This window comes from Rhinolophus sinicus, linkage group LG03 (genome assembly GCF_036562045.2).
Source record: "Rhinolophus sinicus isolate RSC01 linkage group LG03, ASM3656204v1, whole genome shotgun sequence".
Classification (NCBI taxonomy): Eukaryota; Metazoa; Chordata; class Mammalia; order Chiroptera; family Rhinolophidae; genus Rhinolophus; species Rhinolophus sinicus.
In genome coordinates, this window is record NC_133753.1 from 1938997 (window position 1) to 1965277 (window position 26281).

Below are 26281 nucleotides of genomic sequence, written 5' to 3' on the forward strand. Positions count from 1 at the left end.
TACAGGGAGAGAGACGACACAGGTGGGGTCGGGGATTCCACTGCCAGGGACGGGGAGCAAGACAGCACCAATCCCAGGGCAAGTGCTACAAACCACGCTGGAATTAGCACTAACTAAAAAAGGAAATAAAAACCAGATAATTATTAACGTGTAAGAAAACAAAAGGTTGAACAGGAAAAGTAACCGTGGTTTATTAGATGACTCGGCTATGGCATGTGTACAGTCATAAAGACCTCAACGGAGGGGCTGGCTCGGTGGCTCAGGTGGTTGGAGCGCCATGCTCCTAACACTGAGGTCTCCGGTTCGACTCCCACATGGGCCAGTGAGCTGCGCCCTCTACAGCTAAGATTGTGAGCAACGGCTCTCCCTAGAGCTGGGCTGCCGTGAGCAGCCAGAGGTTGGCATGAGCTGCCCCCGGCTGCTGTGGGCTGCTGTGGGCCACCATGAGTGGCCAGTGACCAGCGTGAGTGGCTGGCAGCCAGTGTGAGCGGCCGACCAACGAGCAACTGCCTGAACCAGGGGGGAGCACAAGGCTCATAACACCAGCATGGGCCAGGGGGCTGTGTCCTACACAACTAGACTGAGAAACAACGGCTTGACCTGGAGTGGGGGGTAGGGAGGCCGAAGAAGGGGGGGGGAGAAGACATCAATGGTAAGGTGCCATCCACCCAAAATTAAAATACAAATCCCACACGGAGTGGTGGCGATGAAACGGCGCACCTCCACAGTGGCAGGAGAAGCAAGAAAGAGGTCGGTCCAAACTTGCGAGCAACATTAGCATGTTATTTACAAATGGTGGTAATTACGGAAAAACCTAATTCCACTGAAAAGAACTGAAAACAGTTACTTCTGAGATGAAGGGAAAGGGAAGCAAGTGAGTGGCAAAAACTCAATCTTACGAAACTAAGAAACTGACTCTTCAAAACCGTGTGCACTGTTCTCGCGACATCACGGCAAGCGTTCGTGTCCCCAACCTGACTTTCGACTGACGGCGTCAGTCTTGGTCACCTGGCCAAGGCAGTGTGTGCAGGTGTCCCCGGTGTAAGAGGACGTCCACGCCCCTTCCCACCATCCCTCCCCACACTCCACCCTCAGGAAGCGACAGCCACACTCAGCCACACTCAGCAGGGCAGGTGGGAGGAGAGACTCCTGAAGAGGGAGTGTGAGCAAGCTCTCCAGAATTCTTCCTCGGGGAGAACTGTCTCTTCTCTGCCTGCCTCTTCCCTCATTTATTTATTTAATCATTTGTATCAATGTGGACTGTGGGTATTCGCATTCTACTTTAGGTTATACCTAAATAATACTAATTGCTAAAAATACCACGTAATTTACTTCGTTGCTCCAATTGTTCCAGCCTCGGCCCGTGGAGCTCTTCCAGTTGGCGCCTGTGTCCCTGTGCCACGCTCCCATCCCTTTACTTCTGGGCCGCTTCCTTACTTTCTGGTACTAAGGATGCTCAGGCTCATCCTGTGACCTCGCCGCGCAACCCTAGAAGCAACATTAATCCCAGGAGCCCGGTCTGTTTGATGGCAGAATGGTTTTAGAAACCAAAATCGGGCCCGGTCGTCTTCCTTCCGAAACCCATAACCCCAGTCTAACCAGGAGAAAAACATCAGACACACCCAAACTGAAAGTTATTCCACAAAATACTGACCAGTACTTCTCAAAACTGTCAAGATCACCAAAAACCAGAAAAGTCTAAGAAACTGTCACAGCAGGAAAAGTGATGGCTAAATGCAATGTGACAGGGGTCCTGCAAGGGGTCCTGGGACTGAGCAAGGATTTTAGGGAAAACCTCGTGAGTTCCAAATAAAATGTGGGGTCTGGTTAATAATTATGTCCCAGCGCTGGTGCCTCAGCGGTCACAAACGTGTGAGATGCTAACATCAGGGAAAGCTGAGAGCAGCTATGCACGACCTCTACTATTTTCACAACTTTTCTGTAAATCTAAACTATCCAAAATAAAGGCATTATTTTTAACCTACACACAAAGAGTACAAAAGTACATATATAACTTTGATAAATACAGAACCAAAAAAGCATACATGTAATACGTATATTAAGAATTCAGATCTGTCTAGCCTTTTCATTTCAGGAGAATTTTTGTATGCATGTCGTTTTATAAGAACAAAACACAGTCTTTAAGTTAGTAGTTCAGTCAACCCTCACTGTAATTCCCACTCACAGCAGAGGAGACCGACAGTTGAAGGGACCTGGGCTCCCACTACCCAGAACAGGAAGAGAACCCACGCTCTCCCCACTCTGCTCTGGTGCACCTGTGATTCTACAGCCACACTACACGCACATGTGCACACGCGCTGTGCTTCTGAGAGTTCACCAATAAGTAAACCAAATAACACCTAACGGGGCTGTCTGGCGTGGTAGGCAAAGAACTTCTTAAACCCTCAAATACAGAAAGGATTTGACCCTTTTGCTACAATAAAAATAGACCAACCTAACACCGAGACCAGAATAGAAATGCTGAATACACTGAATATTTTATAAGACACAAAAATTAAAGCAGAACTGGCTGGATTCTAAAGGCACTCATCAAGACTGCCCGAGGTCACACAGACTGAATTCTGTCACGCCACGGCATCTCGTTCCCCACGTCCACCGCCCATCATTCCGTGCACTCCCTGAGGACCACAGACAAGATCTCACACACACACATTCTACTAACCAGCAGGCAATACAACTGTCAGTAGTCTGCCCAATTTTACCACAACCTCCCTCCCCCCCCCCCCCGCCTCAAAAATTAACAAAGAGCAAAGGCCAGAAGAAAGGAGCATGATCTTGGTCACCTGGCCTCCCCTGGCTTTGTCATAGGAAATTCTGCCAGCAGGGAGGGAAAAGTTCATGGTGGTAAAGAAAGTTAAAAAAAAAAAAAAGCAGCACTTGGGGGCCGGCCTGGTGGCTCAGGCGGTTAGAGCTCCATGCTCCTAACTCCGAAGGCTGCCGGTTCGATTCCCACATGGGCCAGTGGGCTCTCAACCACAAGGTTGCCGGTTCAACTCCTCGAGTCCCACAAGGGATGGTGGGCTATGCCCCCTGCAACTAGGATTGAACATGGCACCTTGAGCTGAGCTGCCGCTGAGCCCCCGGATGGCTCAGTTGGTTGGAGCGTGTCCTCTCAACCACAAGGTTGCCGGTTCAACTCCCGCAAGGGATGGTGGGCTGCGCCCCCTGCAACTAGCAACGGCAACGGCAACGGGACCTGGAGCTGAGCTGCGCCCTCCACAACTAAGATTGAAAGGACAACAACTTGACTTGGGGGGAAAAAAAAAAAAGCACTCAAAGGACTGTGTGGAATTAGATCAGTGGTGGTGGTTGCCCAACATAGAGAATAACTTTTTTAAAAATCACTGAATTGTACACTTTCAAATGTTAAGTTTTATGTTATATGACCTGTATCTCGATTTAAAAAAAAAAAAAAAAAGGAATGTGATATTAAAAGCAACAGGTCTGGACGCAGCACAGAGGGAAGACAGCCAAGAAAGCAATGAGTTATTGACAGTTCTTGCTGGAAAATGATGTTCCTATAGACACAGCAAAGGAAGCACAGAAAAGGAAGAGGGAGACGGAGGGAAGAGGACAGAGGGCTTTACCTGGCAAGGAGTGATAGCAAAATACGACACTTGAGATGTTTTTCTAAGAGACATCCAAGCCGAACCAGTGGGAAACTCTGGCAGCCAGCTAGACCCAAGCCACCTCTACATATGATTGTAGGCCACGCGCACTGGGCATTGAGGGGCCTGACGGCGAGGGTGTGGAGAAGCAGAGAGCCTCCAATGAGTCTGTGGAAAACAAGCCAAGTTTATTCAGGGAAATAAATATTCAGTCTATGGTCTGAACGAAACCTGATGCCCAAGTGGGTGGTGTCGGGAGGAAGGGGGCCTTTGGGAGGCGCTCAGGTCATGAGTGGAGGCCTCAGAAATGGGAGTAGTGCTCTTTTAATAGATAGAGACCCCAAAGACTTCCCTCGCCCCTTGGGCCGTGTGAGGACACAGCGAGAAGACAGCTGCCTGGGAAACCAAAAGCAGGCCCTCACCAGACAATGAATCAGCCAGCTGACCATGATGTTGGCCTTCCGGCCTCCAGAGCTGTGAGAATCCATTTGTTTTATAAACCACCCAGCTTCTAGTATTTTGTTATACCAACTCAAATGGACTAAGACATTCAGTATCTGGGAACTCAAGATTAATTGCAGGGTGTGTTGTGGATTAAATGAGACAGACAACTGTCAAAACTTTAAAAATTACATGAATGACCCATCAATTCCTCTCCTGGCTATATAACCAAGAACAATGAAAGCATGTTTACATGACAACTTGCAAACAAATGCTCCAAAAAATAAAATAGTGGACAAATGTAAAAACTTGTACACCAACATTTTGGCATTACCTAACAGCCAAAATGTGGCAACCACCCAAACGTCCATCAGCTGACGACTGGATAAACAAAAAAGAGTACTGCTACAGAAAGGAATGTTACTTGGATACAAAAGGAACAAAACACTGATACATGCTACAACATGGATAATTTGATACCTAAAGGAAGCCAGACAAAAAAAGGCCACATAGTGCGTAATTCCACTTATATGAAATGTCCAGAGAAACAGAGTAGATTAGTGGTTGCCATGGGCTGGAGGGAGAGGGGTGGGAAGTGACTGCTAATGGGAACAGGATTTTTTGAGGATGATGAAAATGTCCTCAAACTAGACAGCTGTACAACCCTTTGAATTTCTTCATATGTGAATCATATCTCATTAAAATATATCCAGATTTTTTAAATTAAATGATACAAATCAAAGAAAACAAAATACAAAACCCCACTTTGGGCCCTAATCTAGTTCAAGCTTTGTCAAGAAGACACAGAAAGCTTCATTTCTCAGTCTTATCCCAGGGTCTCCTTTTATTAAATAAAAACCTCAAGCCCTCTTCAATGTACTTAGAAATTTCCGAATATATAATACATGACCGATTGTGAGTAAAAAGCAAAGTAACCAATGATAATAGTAAAAGTAAAAATGTCGTATTTTTTGCTTCTGAAATTTCAGAACAAAAACTATATAGTGAAGAGTCAAAGGGGACTACAACTTGCTTGAAGAGAAGTGAAAACAAAACAGTAATTCTTGAATTTTCAGATGTCTTGGTTTTGTTCTGGGGGCGCAGGAGAGGGTAGGCAGTGGGGAGAAGGGGTGTCACTCTCCCCAGCTTACATAACAAAGGTTCGTATTTAAGCAAAATCCAAAAAGGTCTCCTGGAGGGTCTCAGTCTTTTTCAAACCATGACATCTTTGGATAGAAACACAAACACCATGTCCCTTTGTAGTCTGTATTACAATAGTGACTTATTTTACTTTCTTAACATAACACCGTGGTATAATACTAAATGTATTTGATCCAGCTACCCATTGCCTAGCCTTTCCCAACTAAGAATCACTCTATTCTACTCACGGGAGGCCCCATCAGTTCCTCCCTCTGGGCTGTGAACTGGCAGCTGAGAGACAAGCAGAGCTCGCCAAAAAGAGCCCTCAGAGAATGGAATTGTTACTGACTCATTTTCTACCTTTGTAACTCTACTCATCTAATCTTCCTCCAGTCTAATCTAATCTAATCTAATCTAATCTAATCTTTTCATCTCCTCTTCTAAACTTGAATCACAAGAATGAACTAGAACGAATGAATAGTGCTGGCCGAAAAATCACAAAAATCTGTAAAGTGAGTATGCTAAAATCAAAGACTCCATAATTATAGCCTCTCTATTTCAAACCCTCCGTTTGCAGCCTAAAACCTCCCGAGCGATTCTACGGGAGGTGGCGCCCTAACAGAGGTAAGAAATGAAGGCAGTCAGGACCCTGGGTTCTTCCCCCCCACGCCCCCAGCCCTGCTCAGGTGGTCGAGTGGCGTTCTGTCCAGTAGGTCATCTGGGTCTACAGTAACTAACCACACCACCTGCTGTGAGGTGTGCACTGCGCCTGCCAGTGACCCAGGATACACGTGAGGGAAGGTTTACAAGGAGGCTGGACCCCACGGCTGCACAGGGCTCCCCCGGGGCCAGGCACAGCACTGAGTCATTTATTTGCCATGAGACCAACAGCCCATTTCTTCAGAAGCAGATTTTAAACAGGAGACACTCCAGGGACAGAAGCGCACTACTTGGAACCATAGGAGAACATGCTTTTTCCTAAAACAAGGAGGAACAAGCGGTGTCGTGTCCCTATCAGAAGTCTTGGGTTGGGCGAGCAGAAAGGGAAAACAGTTTCGTCAGACGGTGACTAAGAGAATGCATACAGGGTAACACGGGAATCCGATGCGAGAGAATATAAATACAGAGAGTATTCATTCTGTGGTAGAAAGAGCATTTTTATTTCCAAATGAAAAATGTCAGCAGATTAACATAACCCATAAGACTAAGTTCATGTGTTTAAGTGCTAATCAGCGGCACTTATATGGAATAATATTCTTCCCTAACTAAAAAAAGGCAATTAAAGAAGCCATTTTTAAAAATCAGTTCTCTCAAGAGGAAATGGGGGCCATCCCGGTGGCTCAGGCGGTTGGAGCGCCGTGCTCCTAACGCCGAGTTCACCGGTTCGATTCCCACAGGGGCCAGTGAGCTGCGCCCTCTACAGCTAAGATTGTGAGCAACGGCTCTCCCTGGAGCTGGGCTGCAGTAAGCTGCTGTGTGCTGCCCTGGGCTACCTGGAGCGGTTGTGAGCGGCCGATGACCGTCATGAGCGGCCGGCAGCCGGCGAGAGCTGCCATGAGCTGCTGTGAGCGGCCGACCAACGACCGGCAACCGGCCGCCTCAGTGGGGGGTGGAGGGGCGCAAGGCTCATAGCACCAGCATGGGCCAGGGGGCTGTGTCCTACACAGCTAGACTGAGAAACAACGGCTTGAACCCGAGTGGGGCGGAGGGGAGAGGAAATGGGAAAAGGGGCAACTCTCAGTATACCTGTCTGTATCACGAGTTTTTCCAAAAGGGCATACAGGTCTTTTATTTTCAATTCATACATTTTTAATTATTTAAAAACAAACAGAGACGAGAACAGAAAGCAGGAACCATAAAAGAAAAAATGCCGATCAACTGGACTTCATCAAAATTTAAAATTATTGGGTGGGGTTAGTAGAAGAGGATAAAGCGGGTCCAATATATGGTGACAAAAGGAGCCTTGACACACAATGCAATGTACAGACGTTGTATTATAGAATTGTACACTTGAAACTTATATAATCTTATTAACCAATGTCACCCCATTGAATTGAATAAAATAAACTTCCTAGGGAAAAACCCCCTAAATTTGTAATTTGTCACTGTGTATTTATATTCTCTTGCAGCGGAGTCCCACATTACCGTGTGTTCTCTTAGTCCCCGTCTGACAAGGCTGTTTCCCTTTCTGCCAGCAGGAGGGAACAGGAGACCCCCGGGCACTTGCTCACCGTTGTGGGGCTGTGAAATGTACCACCACTTCGGAAAAGTGGCACGTCCTGAGGAAGTTAATCACACATCTACCCTATGAGCGATTCTACTCCTAAGTATCTATGAGCAAAAGAAACGAAAATGTATGTCCACAGTCTTGCACAAGAATGAGAGCGCCCAGCTGTGCATCTAGAGAGGCAAGACTAAACTGGAATGGCTGCACAACAGGACCCTACTCAGGAATCAAAGGAACAAACCGCTGACACCTGGGACAACACGGGTGACTCTCAGAAATGTTATGTGGAGTGAAAGAAGCTGGAGGCAAAAAATATATATTGTGTCACCTCACATATGAAATTCTATAATAAGTAGAACTAACCTATGGCTATAGAAGTCAGAGCAGTGTTGCTTCAGGGGGGATGACTTGTGATGGCAAAGGGCGTGAGGGAACTTTCTAGGCTCTATTTTGATATACGTTCATCAAAATTGAATGGACAGTACATTTAAAAATCTTCGTATTTCACTATGTAAATTATATCTCAATTTTCTTAAAGGAGAATTTCCTAACATTTAATGCTGTATGTATTCAGAAATTGTTACTCCAACGATAACTGAAAGATGGTTATGAACGGTTTTGTTTTGAGAACACAGTAAGATTAAGACGACCCCCCAAGATTCCTGGTGTACCCACACCTTCTCCCAGTTACTCAATCAAGCACTAATCTGGGTAGTAAAGGGATTTTGCAGAAGTAATAAAGGTTCCAAATCAGCTAAACTTAAAATAGGGAGATCATTCTGGTGGGCCTGACATAATCACATGAACCCTGCAAATCTGGGTCTCGAGGTCAGAGACTCAGAGTGTGAGATGAACTCAGGCTGCGGGAGGTTCTCCACAGCGGGCTTTGAAAATGGAGGAGGCCACATGGCAAGGAATGCAGGCCACCCTTAGGGACGAAGAGAGCCCCCACCTGACAGCTAGCCCGCAAGGAAACCAGGACAGCAGGCCTACGGCCACAAGAACTGAACTCTGCCACCTGAATTCTGCTCACAGCCACACGCACTCACAGCCACACACACTCACAGCCACACACTCACAGCCACACACAGCCACACACACTCAGAGCCACACCAGCCCTGAATGCATGAGGATCCAGAGGAGCTGTGCCCAGACCCCCACCCAGACACTATGAGATAAGTATTATTGTTTTAAACCACTATATTTGTAATTTGTTATACAGTAAATAGAAAACTAATATAAATATTACACTAAGACAGCTTTAGAACAAACGATATTTTAGTTAAAAATAATGGATTACAGATGAACCTTGAGGACACTATGCTGATGAAATTAGCCAGTCACAAAAAGACAAGTGTGAACCCACTTACACGAAGTATCTAAAGTGGTCAAATTCACAGAGACAGAGGGCAGAAAGGTGGATGCCAGGGGCGGGGGAAGGGGAACTTGTTATTTAACGGGTATTAAGTTGGGGTTTTGTAAGATGAAAAAGTTCCAGAGCTCTGTTGCACAACAATGTGAATATACTTCACACTACTCATCTGTACAGTTAAAAATGGTTAGGATAGTAAATTTTGGGTTTTACCACAATTTAAAAAGAACAGAAATTATTTAAACATATTTTTCCCATTTGGTCAATAAAGAAATCCTCTTGAAACAGGCAGCAACAGTGGGCTTAAGAGAAACCCACCGCCCGTCTGCACCGTCAGAATGAAGAGTGGATGCTGATGCCCACCTATCCCAGGCCGGCTCTGTGAAGACCAAGCACCACGCCGCCACGTGGCCAAGACACGGCACAGGAGACGTGACCCCAAGAAGTCAGCACACAGCGGCCGCGCCACACGGCCTGAGCTTCTGAAACAAACTGGGGCGAGGGTTTCCAGGTGAAGGCAACTGGGAGGCTGGGCCCAGCTAGCTGACCGCGCTCCATGACAGCAAGGTGGCCCAAAGCTTGAACTGCACAGGCCAAAGGACCTGCGCGAGAAGCCGGACCTCACTGCCGCCCACCTCTCTCTAACCAGCCACTTCCTGCACAGGAGAATGGAGGTGACCACAGCACCAGTTTTGTCTGGTATGGCGCTAACTTCACTCTTATCAGTTTTATTAGGCAGGATAGCAAACTTCAGAGGCTGGGACATACATTTCCACATTACATCACCAAAGTCAGGGAACTATCCAAGCGTAAAACTGAAGTAACTAGGGTATTTTGGAACCAAGGAGGATGGCGGGTTAGCTCCGTTGGTTAGAGCGTGGTGCTAGTAACACCAAGGTTGCTGGTTCAATCCCCTCATGGGCCACTGTGAGCTGCGCCCTCCTTTAAAATACATACATACATACATAAATAAAAAAGCAAAGCAAAGAAAGGAGTATTGTGGGATGCGTGCAGCAACCAGCTTTGCTTACTCCACAATTCTGACTCAGAACCAAGGAAATAACTTCTACTTTACATATGCACATCACTCAGCTTAACATGCTTGTCCTATTGATACTTTACTTCAGTACAGACAACATACCAGGTATATTCAAAAGCACAGATCCAAACTGCTTTCATCTGCCTCCAAAAATTAGTTAAAAATAAAATCCTAAACCTAATTTTTGATCTAACAGTGTAGGAACCAGGAGGCGACAGGACAGAATGACACAGGATGCACTGGAGAAAGAACGCAGGTCGTCTCTGAATCAGCCCTTCCTGCCTTAAGAAGTAATGGTCTCAAAAAAAATGTAGGGCGTGAATAACCTCCTGGAAGCCAAATCCAATACATTATTCTGTCCAACTCTTCCTTAACCTCTTAGCCACTTTGATACTGACCGACTCCTCTTCCCTCATTTCCCAGGGCTCATTCGTTGTCTCTACCAGTCAGAAGCCCTTGAGGAGAGGGTGACGGACCACGGGACTGGCTAGCCAATGACAGTACGATGAGGGCTCTCGAATCTTTGCCTGCAAGCCAAAGTCTTGGTCTTGAGTGCCTGATCTGACCCTCCAGCTGCCCACCTGCACGTTTTGGATCGATTCAACCAACCCAAAACCAAGCTCGAGTGCCCTCCTCCTCCTCCCACGCTCCCCACCTTGGTGGGTGTCACCAGCCAGAGAGTCACCCATATTAGAGACAAGGAAGTCACTCCAGATGCATTCCTTCAATACACATTTATTAAGTGCTTTCATGCCAAGCACTGACAATGAATACGATCGGTAAACACCCCACCCTCGTGGAGATTATGGAGGTTAAGTGGAGGAGACAGACAATAAACTAAATAAGAAAACAACAAAAGAAAATTATGTATGTAATAGGTCATGAGAAGGGCTAAGGACCACGTGGGGAAGCGTGGACACACCCATAACCTGAGGAGCAGACGCGATGAGCAGGGAGATGAGGGAGAGACGGGCGGGGGTGCTGCTAGGACACTGGCAAAAACTTCAGCAGGGTGGCATGACCCCACTTAGAGTGCAGCAGTTTGCTCTGGCTGCCAACGCTACCCATCACTCTTCCCCCCTGCAGCCCCACCCTTCCCATCTACCCAGTCCCAAATCAAGGGCACTAATCCATCTGTTCCGCTCCTACTGTCACTACCCTAACTCAGAAGTGCTCCGTCCTCACTTGGGGTTAATGCTTTCCTAGCTGGTCTCATCTCAGTTCAAAGCACCTGCCGCACCACCCGGGCTCTTTCCGAAATGCCACCGCACTCCTTACTAGAATCCCCTATCCGCCTTCCTCCAAGCAGGATGGAGGGACCCCCTAGGCAAACTCTCCCAGCCTTTCCTGACCTCCTCTTCCCATTGTTCCCCCTCCCAGCAGGTCCCCCCACGCAGCACCACCTCAGGGCTTGCGTCCTCCGGAGCCACTACTTCCACCCCACCCCCACCCCCGCCCCCCGTCATTTGGCCAATTTGTACTTTTCTTCCCATCTCACATTCGGAATCTGTCCTCAGGGCGCTCGGCAACAGTTAACCTAGCCTGCGGCATTCCTCCATTTCCGGTGTCCCTCCCGGCTGTGAGCTCCTAAAGGACAGCAACTGTCTTTTATCTCCGTATCACCAGCTACTAATTAGCACATCACCTGCCATTTGGTTGGGTCGCTACAGACCATGTTTAAGACCATGTTTTCACAATCTTAATATGCTAACCATCTGACATTTAAAACTTTCCTGTACTTTCATTTACGATGTTAACAATTCTTTATTACATACAGTTCTGCTTTCTTACCATAATCCGCGTGTTTTCCGATTATACAAATCCTGCATTTTATTCAACCTTTTACTTTTCTATTTCTGGTATTCTTTGTACACAACTGTTTTGAGATAGTTTATAGCCCCACATGAAAAGCTACATATTGACTTACCCATTAACATATGAAACACGCTTAAGAACGTATAATTTTTAAGTAACCGTGGGCAAGGTTTTATTTACTGTGAAACAGTGACGATACTATGTGCCCCTCCCCACCCCCAGGGGCATTTCCTTGCTCCTCTGCTGGAGACAATCCTGTCCTGACTCCCAGGCTGATCCTTCTACCTTGACCGGGTCCACGGTGCTTTGGGAAGGCACTGCCGGCCAGGTGAGGCCCCCAGCCTGGGTCTTGCACGGCCCTGGGGACACACAGCAAAGGGCGCCAGGCCCACGGCAACACGAGGCTGCACTCTTACCCGGCAGAGCACCCGCCCTCCCACACGTGCCAGCTCCCCACAATCTGAAATCTGTAAAGTTTAGTACCATCGCATTCTCAGATACTTAGGACACAAACCATGAATCAGTTTTCCCCCTCCCACCTTGCGCCAGTCCCTGAGATGGGTAAACCCACCCTGTAATCAGATGACGAGACTTGAGGATGTCATTGCACTTTCCTGACGGGTGTTTCACTCAACTATTACAATGCATTTTGAGGTAATGACTCTGATCGATGGCTTCGTCATTGAGGTGAATGATTATGGTCAATGGCTAAACAGAACAGCCTTGGATCAGCGCAGAGTCAAAGAACCAACTGCCCTTTTACATAACATTTTAAATGCTTTATCTCAAATTTTCTGTTGTTCACACACTTTTTAAAAATCACTTTTGCAAGTACCCCTTATGAAACGCTTAATATATAGTCTTAATGTGTTGTTTCAGTAACAAAACAGCAACAAGCAACAATACAAAATTTCTAACAAAACTACCCGGATCTACAAAGTTCGGGTTACAAAGCCACGCAGCCCACCCGGCGGTACTTTGCGTTTCCAATGCTTTACTTTAACGTTCTGAAGGAAAGAGGCGCACGGAACCTGACCCCCGACCACCGTTCCAGGGCCGGGCGACGGCAGGTTCAGCGGGCGCCACGCGGGCCCGGCGCGCACTGCGGACGAACCGCTCCGCGTCCGGCCTGTGAACGAGGGGCCTCGTGGAGGAGCAGCGGTCCCGCCGCCTCCGGGGACCCCGCACGCGTCCCACCCGCCGGTCGCGCGCCGCCCGCCAGCCTGACAGGCGCGTCAGCCCAGGGCGGCGCCGCGGGAGAGGGCGGCGGCCGGAAGGAAGAGGGAGGATTCGGACAAAGCGAAGCCCGGCGGGCGCCCCTCCCAGCGCCCCCCTCCGCGGCGCCGCGTCCCCGGGGGCGGCCACAGCCCCCCGCGCGGCTCCGGAGCCGCAGCTGTTCCCGGAGCGGCCAGCACGCCCGCAGCGGGGCCGGGGCGGGGATGCCGGGGCGGGGATGCGGGACCTCAGAGGGATGGGGCGAAGCGGACCCCGGCCTGGCGGGAACGCGGCTGGGGACGGCAATGGAAAGGAATGCACGGGGCGGGGGCCGGGCGGAAAGCGGGCCGAGGGGACACGCTGAGGCCCGGGGGCCGCCGCACTCACCGTGCTGCTTCCGCGGGCCGCGCGCTCGCGCTGTCAGCACCGGAGGCCGCGGGCGCGTGCGCGGACCGGGAGAGCGCGGGGTGCGCCGCCTCGGCCGCCTCAGGCGCGGCGCCGCGGTCACGAGCGAGGGGCGCCGGCGCTGCCGCCCCGCAGCATCCTCGGCCGCCCGCGCGCGCTGTCCCCTCGGCTTCCTCGCGCAGCAGCCGCCCCACGCCCCGCCGGCTCTGGCCCCGCCGCCGAAAATGGCGTCTCGGCGGCCCTCCCCCAGCTCGCGCCCCGCCCCACAATGCCGCGCGCCGCCGTGACGTCACTCGCCCCGCCGCCGCCGCGGGGCGAGCAGAGGGGGCGAGGCGCCGGGCGGTGGTGGCCTCGCCTTGAAGGGGCAGCACTGCGGCGGCAGCACAGGCCGGCGCTGCCGCCCGTGCGCGGCCACCCCCGCGCCCACCGATCAGGAATAACGTGCACTGTGTGCCGAGCCCCGCCTTCACGCGTCCTGTGCCCCTTGGCGTCTCTCCAGAGCGCCGGGAGGGCTTCCTCTTAAGGAAGGGTCCTGAGGGGCTAGGCAAGCCCAGGGGCCCTCCTCCCTCCTCCAAGAGCCTGGGCCCCCAGAATCAGAGCTCGGGGGACTTCCCAGGCCCTCCCCTCAGCGCGACGACATGAACTGCACCTCGGGCGGGTAGGAGGGGAAGGGACGGCGCTTGACCGCCGGTGCCTGGCCCAGCAGAGATGCCACCCACTGCTGTCCCTCCCGACAGCAGCCGTCGCCAGCGCACACCCCCGGCCGCAGCGCCACGACCTCCTGCCCGGCCTGAAGGGCAGTGCTTCCAGGTCAGAGAGCGCCCCGGGCCTCGTCCTGCTGCCGCCAGCTCCGCAGGCCTGACTCAGCAGCCAGCCCGCGGGACGCGCTGCTTCAGGGGCGGGCTCGGCTTGCTGTGGCTGCCCCGCGTGGGAGAGCCCCCTCCTCCAGGTGCCTGCCGGGGTCTTACGTGCGGGGCCCCACGGCATTATTAACCAGAGGGGCTCCTGGGCCAGCCCCCCACCCCCGACTTCCTCTTCAGATGTTATCGCCCCGCACCAGCAGCAGGTTTAACCCTGCCATTACGCAGTGACCGGGAAGTAAGCGTTGCTGGATTTGCACCGGGAGGTCCAGTGACTTTGCTTTCATTTAAAAATGCAAAGGTCTGCGAAAAAGGGGAGCTCTGCGGTGACACAGCGTTACTGGGCCCAGGGAGAGGCAGTGAATCAGAGTCAGCACCGCCACACTCCCTTAGTGATTCCGCCACACCCGTTTGGATGTCACCTGCTCCCAACTACCTGGGGGCTGGGCACACCAGCTGTCACCAAAGTGCTCTGGGGAAGAGGAGCAGGCTGCACGAGGCTCCTTTCTGCCTCTGTGGCTCTGGGCTTAGCAACTGTCCCCAAGCTATTAAGTTGGTGCAAAAGTAATTGCGGGTTTTGCAATTTTTTTTTTTTTTAACCTTTTTAACCACAGTTGTACTTTTGCACCAATGGGTGGCCAAGAGTCTACCTCGCTAATAATGCTTTAGCCCACGCTGTCTGTCTCCATTGCTGCCACTCTATTTAGGCTTTATCTGGCTCTCTTATCCTCTCAACAAGTATTTATTTGTTGAGCTGCAGTGGTCCCCACGCTAAGAGCCAAGATTCGTTGGTGAATGGGCTAGTGAGATTCCTGCTCCTGCAGTGCCATGCAGAGAATGAAGGTAAGATGAAGTGACAGATGAGGCCAGGTGGACAGGGGTGAACTCTGAGGCAGGCAAGTCAGCTGAGACCTAAACAATAAGAAGGAGACTACCAGGAAGAGCCAGGGGACAGACAGCACTCCAGACACAACTCCCCAGACAGGGGTGAGTCTGGAGAATTGGGGGAAAGAAAGGCCAATTCATCCATCCTCTTTTGCCCCTCCAGGACCTGGAAACGCTGCCATGCCCCCATCCCCAGGGTCTCACACTGAGTCTAGCAAACGCCCACTCCAGCCGCCCGCCCACGCCCACGCCCACGCCGCTCTGTGTGTCCTCAGTCACTTTCAGTCCTCTGATACTCACAGCAGCTCCAACAGCGGCACCACTATCCCCATTTCACCGATGCTGCCCTGAGGCCCTGCAAGTGCCAGGCTGCTCCCTGAGTCCCAGAGAGGGATCAACTCAGCTTTAGGTATCAAAATGGAGCCTGGGTCAGGTGCTGAGGGGGAAGCTGTCGTCCCTCAGGGATCAGGGGACTCATGGAAGAGGGACACTCACAGGCAGGTGGGAGGGACCTGGGTAGGAAGTGCAGGAGGAAAAGTGCAGTGCCCGACAGGGACGGAACAAACCAGTCTCGTTTGTCTCAAGTGGCGAGTGGAGGGATGCTGTCGCTTGTTTAAAGCAGTCACCGTTCTACTGTCAATGTCCGTGGATGCATCAGGGGCAGCTGTGTGGGAGACAAGGGTGCTGGAATTTCCCTTGCATGGGGGGGGGTGCAGTCCAGTGGGTGGCCCCAGTCATGAGTTCCTGAAGAAGGGGGGGAGGGGAAAAGGAAGGGGGGGAGGAAGGGAGGAGAGAAGCTAGGTCTGGTCCCTGCAGAACGCTTGCCCCTCCCAGACCCTCCCCCTCCCCCAGCCTGGGCACTGACCGGCCTGCCAAGGCTCACCAATGAGTGGCCGCTGCTCTGGGCCCAGAGAGGAGCCGGGCTTTAGGGCCAATCTGGGCTCCTCCTGCCTCGCTCTGCACCACAAGTCATGACGTTTGCTATCTTGCTTCAATTCTGAAAATGGCATTTATTAGATGTACATAGTGAGCTGCCATCATTAAGCTCCACTGACTGCTCCCTCAGACAAAGGGGAAACAGCACCCCTCTGAGGTGGAAGAGGGGGGATGAGGAAGTGGGGGAGCTCCAGGGAGAAGCCCAGCCCTCCCTGTCTCTCTCACACATTTCTAGTTGCAGGGAATTGAGGCCTGGGTCCTGCTTGGCAAAGCTGGGCTCCAGCAGGACTGGCCAGAGTCCCATGCATTCCTGCGTAGCCCCGCCCACAGGCCCACTGGGCCAGCCTGATCTCCAGACACAGCTGGGGCAGGCTGCCCAGTTCCAGGCTTCAGCTGTAAGAGGGCCTGGAAGCTTTCCTTTTGTGCTTCTGGGACCCCTGAGCTGCCATGTAAGAAGGCCCCAACTTCCAGTGTCCCCTGCGGGCACCAGGCCTGAAGGAAGCCATCTTGAAGGGTCCAGCCCAGGTCACAGAGCCATCTGTGGACCCAGGATGTCTCCAGATGAGGAGTGTGCTCAAGGGCAGGCAGGGAGGGACTTCAGTCTCTGCTGTAAAAAGATCCATCTGGCTGTGTGTGTGTTTTGTACATTTAACACGGTTTGTTGAGCTCCAAATGTGGCCCTGGACCAGAGCCAGCTGCTCAGGATGGTACTACACCCAGTGCCCGGGAGAATATTTCTTACTTCACGTCCTTGCAAGGAACCATGGCATGTGTTAGAAAAAGTGCTGGACTTCCCACAATATGTGGCACAGAGACCGGACCTGTTCCTGCAGTTATCTAAACAGGGTGTGCCAGGAGCTGGGGGGGGGGGGGGGACGCTGGCGGGGTTACAGCATCCATGACTGAAACCATGTCAGTGTGGCTTGATGAACACTATGATGGAGATAAACAATGGGACCTGGGGGCCAGGTCTCAGGGACATGCCAGGGAAATCTGGTCTTCTGCATTGGAGATTTCCTCCCCCCAATGTTTTATTATGAAAACATTCAAACATACAGAAAAAAGTTGTACAGTGAACACCCATGTACCCACCGGAGACTCTGCAATGAACATTTTGCCCTATTTGCTTTATCACTTGTCTCTCCATTTCTCCATCCCTTTTTCTATCCACGAATCCATCTTTTTCTTTTCTCTTCTCTTCTCTTCTCTTCTCTTCTCTTCTCTTCTCTTCTCTTCTCTTCTCTTTTCTTTTCCTTTCTTTTCTTTTTTTTGGGATGCATTTCAGAGTAACTTGCAAACATCAGTACACTTCACCCCTAAACACTTTTAGCATGCATATCACTAATGGAGTTGAGTATTTGTTTCTAGGGAAAATGTACACAATGTGAAATGCACAGTTAGGCTACCATAGATGAGTCCTGACAAACACTTCCCCTTGTGTAACTGACACCCCTGCAGCATGCTGGGCGCTGAGGTCACAGCACATTGGCCACCCCTACTTCTCACCTGAGCCAGCCAATCCCAGAAGGGGGTGGACTTGCTCAAGGACAAGATATGGGGTACCTAATAACAGCAGATGGAGAGCTTCTTCCGGTTTTTACACAAAAATAGCCAGGCATGGGCTGGCCCGGTGGCTCAGGCGTTTAGAGCTCTGTGCTCCTAACTCCGAAAGCTGCCGGTTCGATTCCCACATGGGCCAGTGGGCTCTCAACAACAAGGTTGCCAGTTCAATTCCTCGAGTCCCGCAAGGGATGGTGGGCAGCGCCCCCTGCAACTAAAATTGAACATGGCACCTTGAGCTGAGCTGCCGCTGAGCTCCCGGATGGCTCAGTTGGTTGGAGCGCGGGCTCTCAACCACAAGGTTGCCGGTTCAACTCCCACAAGGGATGGTGGGCTGTGCCCCTGCAACTAGAAAATGGCAACTGGACCTGGAGCTGAGCTGCACCCTCTACAACTAAGACTGAAAGGACAACAACTTGAAGCTGAATGACACCCTCCACAACTAAGATTGAAAGGACAACAACTTGACTTGGAAAAAAGGCCTGGAAGTACACACTGTTCCCCAATAAAGTCCTGTTCCCCTTCCCCAATAAAATCTTAAAAAAAAAAAAAAAAAATAGCCACGCAGGTGCCAGGTCTGTCCCATGTCAGCACAGGTTGCTCCTGGCCCCCGGCTGCAAGCCCCTCTATGGACAGGAGCCTGTCTGACGCCTGACCTCATGCCCCCAGGTGCTCCCTCCACAGAGCGTGACCTCCTCCGGCCTCCTCCCGCTCTCTCCAAGGCTGTCGGCCCCATCCAGTCAGGCCAGACTCCTGTCACAAGTGCTACAAGTCTTTGGGGGCACAGACCGCCCCCCTTAATTCCTGTGGTACCTTCTGCCCCTCCTCCGCCCCACAGACCCCAGACCTAACTCAGGTTCTTGAATATGGTGGTTCTCAGTCAACAGAGGCTAAACGGAATGAATGAGTGAATGAATGAGGGAGGAAACCGTGGACACCCAGCTGCTGGATTTCACAGGTCCGGAAGGAATTCTGGTCTTCATCCGCCTACCCCTCCTAGTTCTGCCTGCAGTACCCGAAAACTCCTGGATCCTGCCATGGTGGGGGCTCCATGTCCTGGGGCCTTCTTACCTCTGCCTCTGGCTGGTGTGCTCAGACCTCAGCCTGGCTCCCTGTGTACCGTGTTTCTCTGAAAATAAGACCTAACTGGAAAATAAGCCCTAGCATGATTTTTCAGGATGACATCCCCTGAACATAAGCCCTAATGCATCTTTTGGAGCAAAAATTAAGACCCGATCTTATTTTTGGGGAAACACCGGTAGGAGCAGAAATGCCTGCTTGGTTCCAGATATCACATCTTTGTACCTCATTGTCTAGAAGAAAGAGCCTCTCACCTCCCACCTCCCACCGTCAGTAAACTCCCTGGCTTCACTGGGCTTCTACCTCCCAGGTCACAAGCCCACTTAGATCCCGCCCTGGCCAGGAGAAGGCCTCTGGAAGCTTGGCTTAGCTGACAGTGGGGGGGCACCCTGGGAACATGCACGGCATGATGGGGGATGGGAATGGAGGTGGGGGCAGCCCCCGACCTCTCTACAGGGTGCCTCTGAGCTCACCTGGCCCTGTTCCCTTGGGCATCACCCCCGGGGGTGGAGGTGGGAGGGACTTCCACACCAAAGCTGGGGTGGCTCACCCAAACCAGCCGGGGCCCCACATCCCACCTCTGAACTGGCTTCCTCTTTCCTCCCCCAGTCCCCAGCTGCCAGACACACCTGTCTGCGTCAAGTGCAGTTTTGGACACTGTTCACGCTTGTTTTCTCTCTCAGATTTCTTCATCTCCGTATGAGCTGGTGGATTCACGTTCATGTTTGGGACAAGAGGGTCACTCTCTCCTTCCGCCAAAATTGCCTCTGTGTTGGCCCAGCCGGGACCACACGACTCTAGAAATGCCCAGGAAAAGGAGGACTTGTTAGCAGGAGTCCCTCCGAAGGTGGGCTTATAGGGTCCCCCCAGGGGCAGCAGACCCCCAGCGGATGGGGCAGCCTCTGTGTCTGTCACCTGTGCAGGGGAAAGGCCAGGCCCGTGACCAGGCAGAGCTGGCTGCCTGCCTGCAGGAAGGGCCCTCAGCCCTGTACACGTTCGGTACTCTGGGATGAGCTCTCAAATGTGCCAGGTTCTGCTCAGCTCCGAAGGTTGGAATGGAGAAGGAGGCAGACCTGACTAAGGCAATGCACAAATGGAAATGTCGTCAAAAAGAGCCAGAATGGAAAACCCCAACCTTCAGGATACCCGGGTGAGCCCACCTCGGCTAGCCTGGGGAGCTCCACCTAAGCTGTGCCCTTAGCCTCTACCTACTTTCAGCACCTGTAATCCCGTCTGCACAGAAACTCGGTGACCACAGGCAACCCTTGTCCCACGTGTTAGCACAAAGCACCTCACACCCATTTCCCATAAGCACCAGCTGGGGCAGGGACCACTGTCCCACTTTACAGATGGATAAACTGAGGCTACAAGAGGGAAAACTGCAAGGCTTCAACTCAGATCCAGCCACTGGGCCCCACTTGAGTGCCCACTTCGCTGCTGCAGTAAATAATACTTAAAGCTTTTACCCACGTTCTCAGCTCTGGAGATTAGATTCAAGAAGAGGCTTTTAGCAGAGCCTCTGGAAATGTTCAGTTATTGATTCATTCTAGAAGCTGCTGATCCATCAGACATAAATCTTCTCCTTTTCCAGGACCACACATCAATCCACTCTCTTTCTTAAATACCCTTTGTTCCTCCTGTTTCCTCCTCATTAGCTCTAAGCCTGGAACCCTTCAGCGTGTGGGCCACTGGAACAGCGCACCACAAACTGGGGGGGTCTTAAAAAACAGAAATTTATTCTCTCACAGAAGTCAGACAACAAGGTTTGGGCAGGGCTCGTTTCCTCCGGAGGCTGAGGGAGAACCGGTTCCAGGCCCCTCTCCAGCTTCTGGGGCTCCACGGGTCCCCAGCTTGAAGATGTCTAACTCCCATCATGGTGTCCCCCTTCCCAGGGCCTTCCCTTCATGTGTCTCTGCACCTACCCTCACCCAAGCCACTCATCCTGACAGACTGAACATAATTGCATCGGCAAAGGCCATCTCCAAATACGGTCACAATCCCAGGTGTGAGGGGTTAGGATGTGGACATGGCTTAGGGGGCCAGCACTACAGTCAGCCCTTCACAGAGCCAGCTGGTCCACCTGTCTTCAGGAAACAGATTTCTGATGCCCTGTTTTACAGGCAAATGAAGCACCAAGGTTATATAGAGACAAACCACAGCTCTGTTCTCCGGGTCTGTGAAGGCGAGGGAGAAACAAGCCAACTTTCCCCAGCTTGTCCTGGAAGATGCTATTCTGGGGACAGGTGGCAGGGGCCAGGGGCTGCCTCACCTGCTCCCACCTTCTCCTGCCTAGTGAGGCCCCGTGCAGGGTTCTCTGCGCCGCTCACACTCACCCGTCTCTCCCTCTGGACCAGAGACCACTGGGGCCTGTGTCCGCTGCAGCAGCCCTGCCTGACAGAAAGTCACATGAGCCACAATGGCATCTAAAACTGTGCAGTAGCCACAGTAAAAAAATAAAAAGCAGCAGGTGAAATTAATTTTAATAATACATACATATATATATTGTTTCTTCGGCAAATTTTATCAGAAATTATTTTTTAAACTGTGGAAAAAAACACATAACATAAAATTAACCCTTTTAACCACTGGAAGCGTACAGTTCAGGAACATTAAGTACATTCACACTGTCACACAGCCAGCAGCACAGAACTCCGATGACATTCCAAACTGGAATTCTATCCCCGTGACAGACCCCTCCCCCCACCGCCCCCGGCAACCACCATTCTCCTGCGTCTCTGTGACTGTGGCTCCTCTAGGGACTTTGGACAAGAGGGATCACACAGTATTTGTCATTCTGTGTCTGCCGTATTTGACTTTCTGTAGTGTCCTCAGGTTCATCCACGCTATAGCATGTGTCAGGATTTCTTTCCTTTTTAAAGTTGTTTAATGTTTTACTGAATGCAATACATCCAAAGGATTATTCCCACACGCAATCTATGTAACAAATTACGAGAGAATTTACATTCCTGTCTTCCAGGGACACAGCCCCTCGAATGCCCTCCTTGCCTCCCAGCCCCATCCTGCCCCACCTGCTGCCCAGCCCCCACGCACACCTCCCGGGACCACGGAAGGAAGACCACGCCTATGGCAGCCCCTAGGCCAGCACTGTCTAACAGAAGCTTCTGGGACAATGGAAATAGTCTACACCTGTGGTGTCCAATATGGAGTCACTAGCCTTGTGTGGCTACTGAGCATTTGAAAGGTGGCTAGTGCGATTGGAAAACTGAGTTTTAAATTTCACTGAGTTAAATGAAATGTAAATAGCCACACGTGGCGAGGGCCCATACTGGACAGGCCACTTCTCACCACCTTCCTGACCTGCTCCTGCTGGCCAGCAGGCCCCCTGGCTGAGTGACCCGTCCAGCCACAGCCCTCCCTTGCTCAGAGCCCTCACTGGCTCCCCACATACTCAAGGAAAAGCCAGCCTCTGTGCCTAGGCTGCCAGGCCCTGGCCGTGGCCCTGGCCCATCCCCTCCCTCCCTCCTCCTCCCTGGCTCCCACCACCCCACCACACTGGCTGGCTGTCCTGCCAGGCACACTGCGGCCCCACGGCCTTAGTCACTCATGTCCAGGTCCGGATCCGGCTCCTTGCCGTCTGCTCACCCCCACACTTCCTAGCCCACTTGCTCTTTTTCCACAGCACCGAGCCTCTGGTGACATTTTACATAAGTTCTTTACTGTATACGTTGTCTGCCCACTCTAGAGGGATTTCTGCCCGTTGTATTCACCGATGACCCTTAGTACTTTAGCAGTGACTAAAGTGGGGTAAGCCTTGCTGCATTTTGTGGACTGAATGACATCTCCAACCGGGGAATCCGGAGCATTTGGGCTCCCTGCTGGCACCTGATAGGCCAGGGGGCGGGTCCACAGCTGGCTGGCCCAATCAGAGCAGAGCCCTGGTTCCAAACTGCAGCTGCAGGGAGTGGCCTGGCTGTCCTGCCCTGTGAGGACCCGCTGAGCGCCCGCAGGACCCCTCCAGGGCTGTTCTGAGGATGCCACGAATACCCGTAATAAAACTCTGAGAATCATGCTCCCTATTATTATTTGGTAAAACGGTGCAGGGGCCACAGCTGTGCCCCCACAGCACATTTACCCGAGGCCTACCCTGTACCCGACAGCCCGGGAGGCACCGGGGCAAAGGATGAAGACACTCAGCTCTGCCCACGCACAGGCCACGTCCCCTGGGCTGGGCAGTCACGGCCCCGGTGACCGCTGGGCCTCGTATCTTCATGACCAGGTGGTCAGATTCTGGTTTGTACCCAGAAGCATCAGGCCTCTGTGCTGATGGGGTCCCGCTTTCATCTGGAGGGAAGGCCCCCATGGGGTACAGTGAGGAACTGGGTCTGTGCAGGTGTCCCTGCCAGGGTGGATGCCCCGCCAGGCCAAGGCTGAGGTCCCGCCCCAAGGCCAGGACGTTGCCCTCTCTTAGCCCCAAACTGGGTTTCCGAGCAGATGGACCACCTTTCACAAGTTGGCGCCCGCTGTCTGCACCTTTGCCCAGCGGTGATGGTGGGGGGTGACAAGGAAGGCACAGACATAAAGGAGCAAACAGACAGCTCTTCCCAAGGGCCTCTCTACCTGTGGCTCTACCTTTGTGTTAATCCTTCCACCTTCCACCCTGAGATCTGCTTTGATGGCAAACTGGTCTTCGGGTATGAGTGTGCGCTGGGGTGGGGGAGGGAGGGATGGGCCCAGGAACTTACAGCCCTGAGCACCTGGGGAGAATCCAGCCCTGGACACCTACTGACCTGTCCATCCTCCTCATCCCCTCCTCCAGCAGCTCCTTCTGTACTTTTCCACCCAACGACTGACTCAGGACAAAGTGAAGACACAGCACCGCAAATCAATAGCAGAGTAGCTACAAATGCAGCTTGAAACAGCCTGGACACTTTGGAACATCGATCAAGTCATTTTCAAAGGCATGAAAGGAAAGAAATGACTTTTCTGGGAGACCGGTGAGGTGAGCAGAATGTCTGAGCAGGGACACCGCCCAGCAAGGCTGCCCACTCCCCGCCCCCCAATGTGGGCACAGGGCCCTGGGGGCTGGCGTCCACCTCACTCACGGCTCCATTCCCAGTGCCTAGAACAGGGCCTGGCATGCACTGGGTGCTTGCGAGTATTTGTTGAATGAACGAATGAGCAAGGACCTGCTGTCCTCCGTCACAGGACCCCAAACCGAACGCCACCATGTGCCGTCTGCTGCGAGGGCTCATTACTCCCAGTCTGCAGTGGTGCGAGAGGCTCAGGGCTTATCAGCTGCCAGAGCTGAGCCTGGGGCCCAGTGTCCGTGTGCAAACAAACCCGCCTTCACATGCCACAGCACGGAGGGACGTGAGGGCATCGTGCTCAGGAGGCTCAGCCAGTCAGAAAGCACCAAAACCATGCGAGTCCACTTATACGAGCTCTCGGGAGCAAATTCAGAAACAGGAAGTAGGATGGCGGTGCCAGGGGCTGGGAAGGAGAATGGGGGACTTAGTGTTTAGTGGGGTCAGAGGTTCTGTTTGAGGAGATGATGGTGGTGATGGTTACACAACAGCGTGAGTGAACTTAATGCCACTGAACTGCACACGTAGAAATGTGTGTGTGTGTGACTGAAAATACACATACTTTCAGTCACACACACACACACACACAGTCTTGTGTCCATTTGGCCTCTGGGCCTCATCGTGTCTCCTAAATGAGGCTTGTCCACTCTAAGGGAGGTGGTCCTACACGAAGGTCAGGCCTCCTAAGAGGGACACCAGGAGAAGGGCTTCCCAGCAGTGTGGCAGGCACGTCCAGCTGTCACCAGCACCGAATGTCCCTTCTTCCTTCACAAGGGACAGAGCTCTGCCAGCAGCCCTGGCTGAGCTGCCTCCCCCATGCTCAGGCACAGGTTTGCCCCCATGAAAGCTGAGTGACGGGGCCACCTCGGGGCCTGGCCTGTAAACCCTTGGCTGCCCCTCCAGGCTACCTCCCCTTCCGCAGGCTGGGAGGGCCGTGCCATGGAGATGGCAGAGCTCCGGTCAGAAGGGCGAGTCCCCTGTTCAGTGGTGGCTCCTGGACAGCTCCTAGTTCTTTGGGCCTCTTGCTGGAGGCCCCTCTTGTGGCGTGGCAGGTTTCTGGCTGCACCTGAGGCCCCAGAGACGTCAGGACAGGTACGCAGCGTGGGAGACGCCTTCCACAGAAGCAGAGGGAAGCCAAGGGGGGCAGTGCCCAAGGAGCACTGTGTTTGTACATCCCCGCCTGAGATTCCGTTTTACAATTTGGCTATCGGGTTCACGGTACTATTTCTTTTATCTGTGGTACTAGCAAGAAATTCCTTTTATTAACCAGCACTTAGATATTACTGCCGCCCATGTAAAGTGGAAACACGTCTGCAATTGACACTTAAGGACATAAGCAACAATAAACCATCCACATGCAGCCCCGCGCCCAGCGGAGAGCAGGGTGCATGAATGGTGCCATTTGAACTCTCCCACTCTCCCACTCCCTTCAGGGGCACGCAGCTCACAGCTGGCCAGTGGGAGGAAGCACAAGCCCAGGGCCCCACGGGAAGGGCCCCCCCAGGCAGATGCTGCTCCAATGAGCTCCCTGCTGCACAGGCCAAAGGACGACCGGCTGATGGTTATGAAACGCACCTGGCACAATGACGCAAACCCTGGGAAGAAACGAAAGTGCTAGAGCACACATTCAGAAGGCATGTAAGGTGCTAAAAGGCAATTACTGTGAAATAAAACACGATGCTGGTGTGATGGAGTCTGAAGGGGAGCCTAACGGGACTCAGCAACCTCTAATAGACGCGTCTCGCAGGGGAGGAAAAAGCGCTGAGGACACCCAAACCCCAGCCTCTCCTGGGAAACTGACTCTCCGTAAGGAAGGCTGTGCCCGTGCAGCCTGCTCCTGCTGCACTGTTCCAATCTTCTCACCTGAGGCCCTATCAAAATGTCAGCATATGGCTCCGTGTGGTTTTAAAAACAGAAAAAACCATCAAACACAAAACTGTACCACACACTTCCCCGGAGTTCTGGGGCTCCCCATTAATTGGCTGTGGAAAGTAGTCTGAGAATTTGCAGAGCCCGAGGAGGGCTGTGTGTGGGGCCCTCCTCCGCTGTTAGGCCTCTGGCACAGACAACCGCTGCCCTCGGAGTGGGAACAGCCGCAAGGGCTGGCCAGGAGGGCCAGTGGCAGCTGTGGCCTTGGAGGGACAGAGGATTAAAACTCACAAGGCCACAGCCAAAGCAGCCCGATGCCAGAGCAAGGCCTCTTTGCAATTGGAGATGCAATTTTGTTTGTTTGAAGAGCTGGGTGTGACGCTGCAGGCCCAGAGCCAGTGCGAGTGTAGATATTCAGGGAGGGGTAACAGGAGAGACCTCTGGGACTGCACAGACCATTCCTGAAGGTCCCGTGTGTCGAGAGCGATGGGACAGGAAGACGCCCAAGGCATGTCCTCCTCCCCCTCCTGGCCGGTGCTGGGGGCTCTCTGCTCCCTCCCGACAGGACCGGCTTCGGGTCACCTTTCCCTGCAGAGGCCTGTGGCACTCAGGAACCAGCCCTGTGAAGGGCATTACGAGTCACTGTAAATTTCAGCATTTGCGCGGGCGGAGCCTGTGAAGCGCCAGACACCGTCCCTACCCGTCACGTGGAACCCCGCCCCTCATGTCAAACCCCTCCGGAGCTCTGCCAGGTGTGTGTCAT

General features: G+C 52.4%; 1 protein-coding gene and 1 long non-coding RNA gene across 51 annotated transcripts in view; both read right to left on the reverse strand.

The window, feature by feature from the left end:
* The window catches only part of KLC1 (kinesin light chain 1), a 56232-nt gene extending 42086 nt beyond the window's left edge, over nucleotides 1-14146 (reverse strand). For 14 of the 50 annotated variants that reach the window (XM_074326822.1, XM_074326830.1, XM_074326831.1 and 11 more), the window contains exon 1: nucleotides 13266-13519. The gene's annotated coding sequence lies outside the window, so the exon portion shown is untranslated. Of the gene's footprint in view, nucleotides 1-3608; nucleotides 3798-13265; nucleotides 13546-13932 lie in introns of those variants that run through there. The other 36 variants (XM_074326845.1, XM_074326838.1, XM_074326834.1 and 33 more) reach the window with 13 other exon arrangements.
* A 5087-nt stretch (nucleotides 14147-19233) lies between these two features.
* LOC141570491 (uncharacterized) lies at nucleotides 19234-21265 on the reverse strand. The gene is made up of 3 exons (XR_012494494.1): nucleotides 20938-21265; nucleotides 19520-19681; nucleotides 19234-19401 (listed from the first exon to the last, which is right to left on the reverse strand). It is a non-coding gene; the product is annotated as an uncharacterized LOC141570491 (long non-coding RNA).
* Between the last annotated feature and the right edge of the window lie 5016 nt (nucleotides 21266-26281).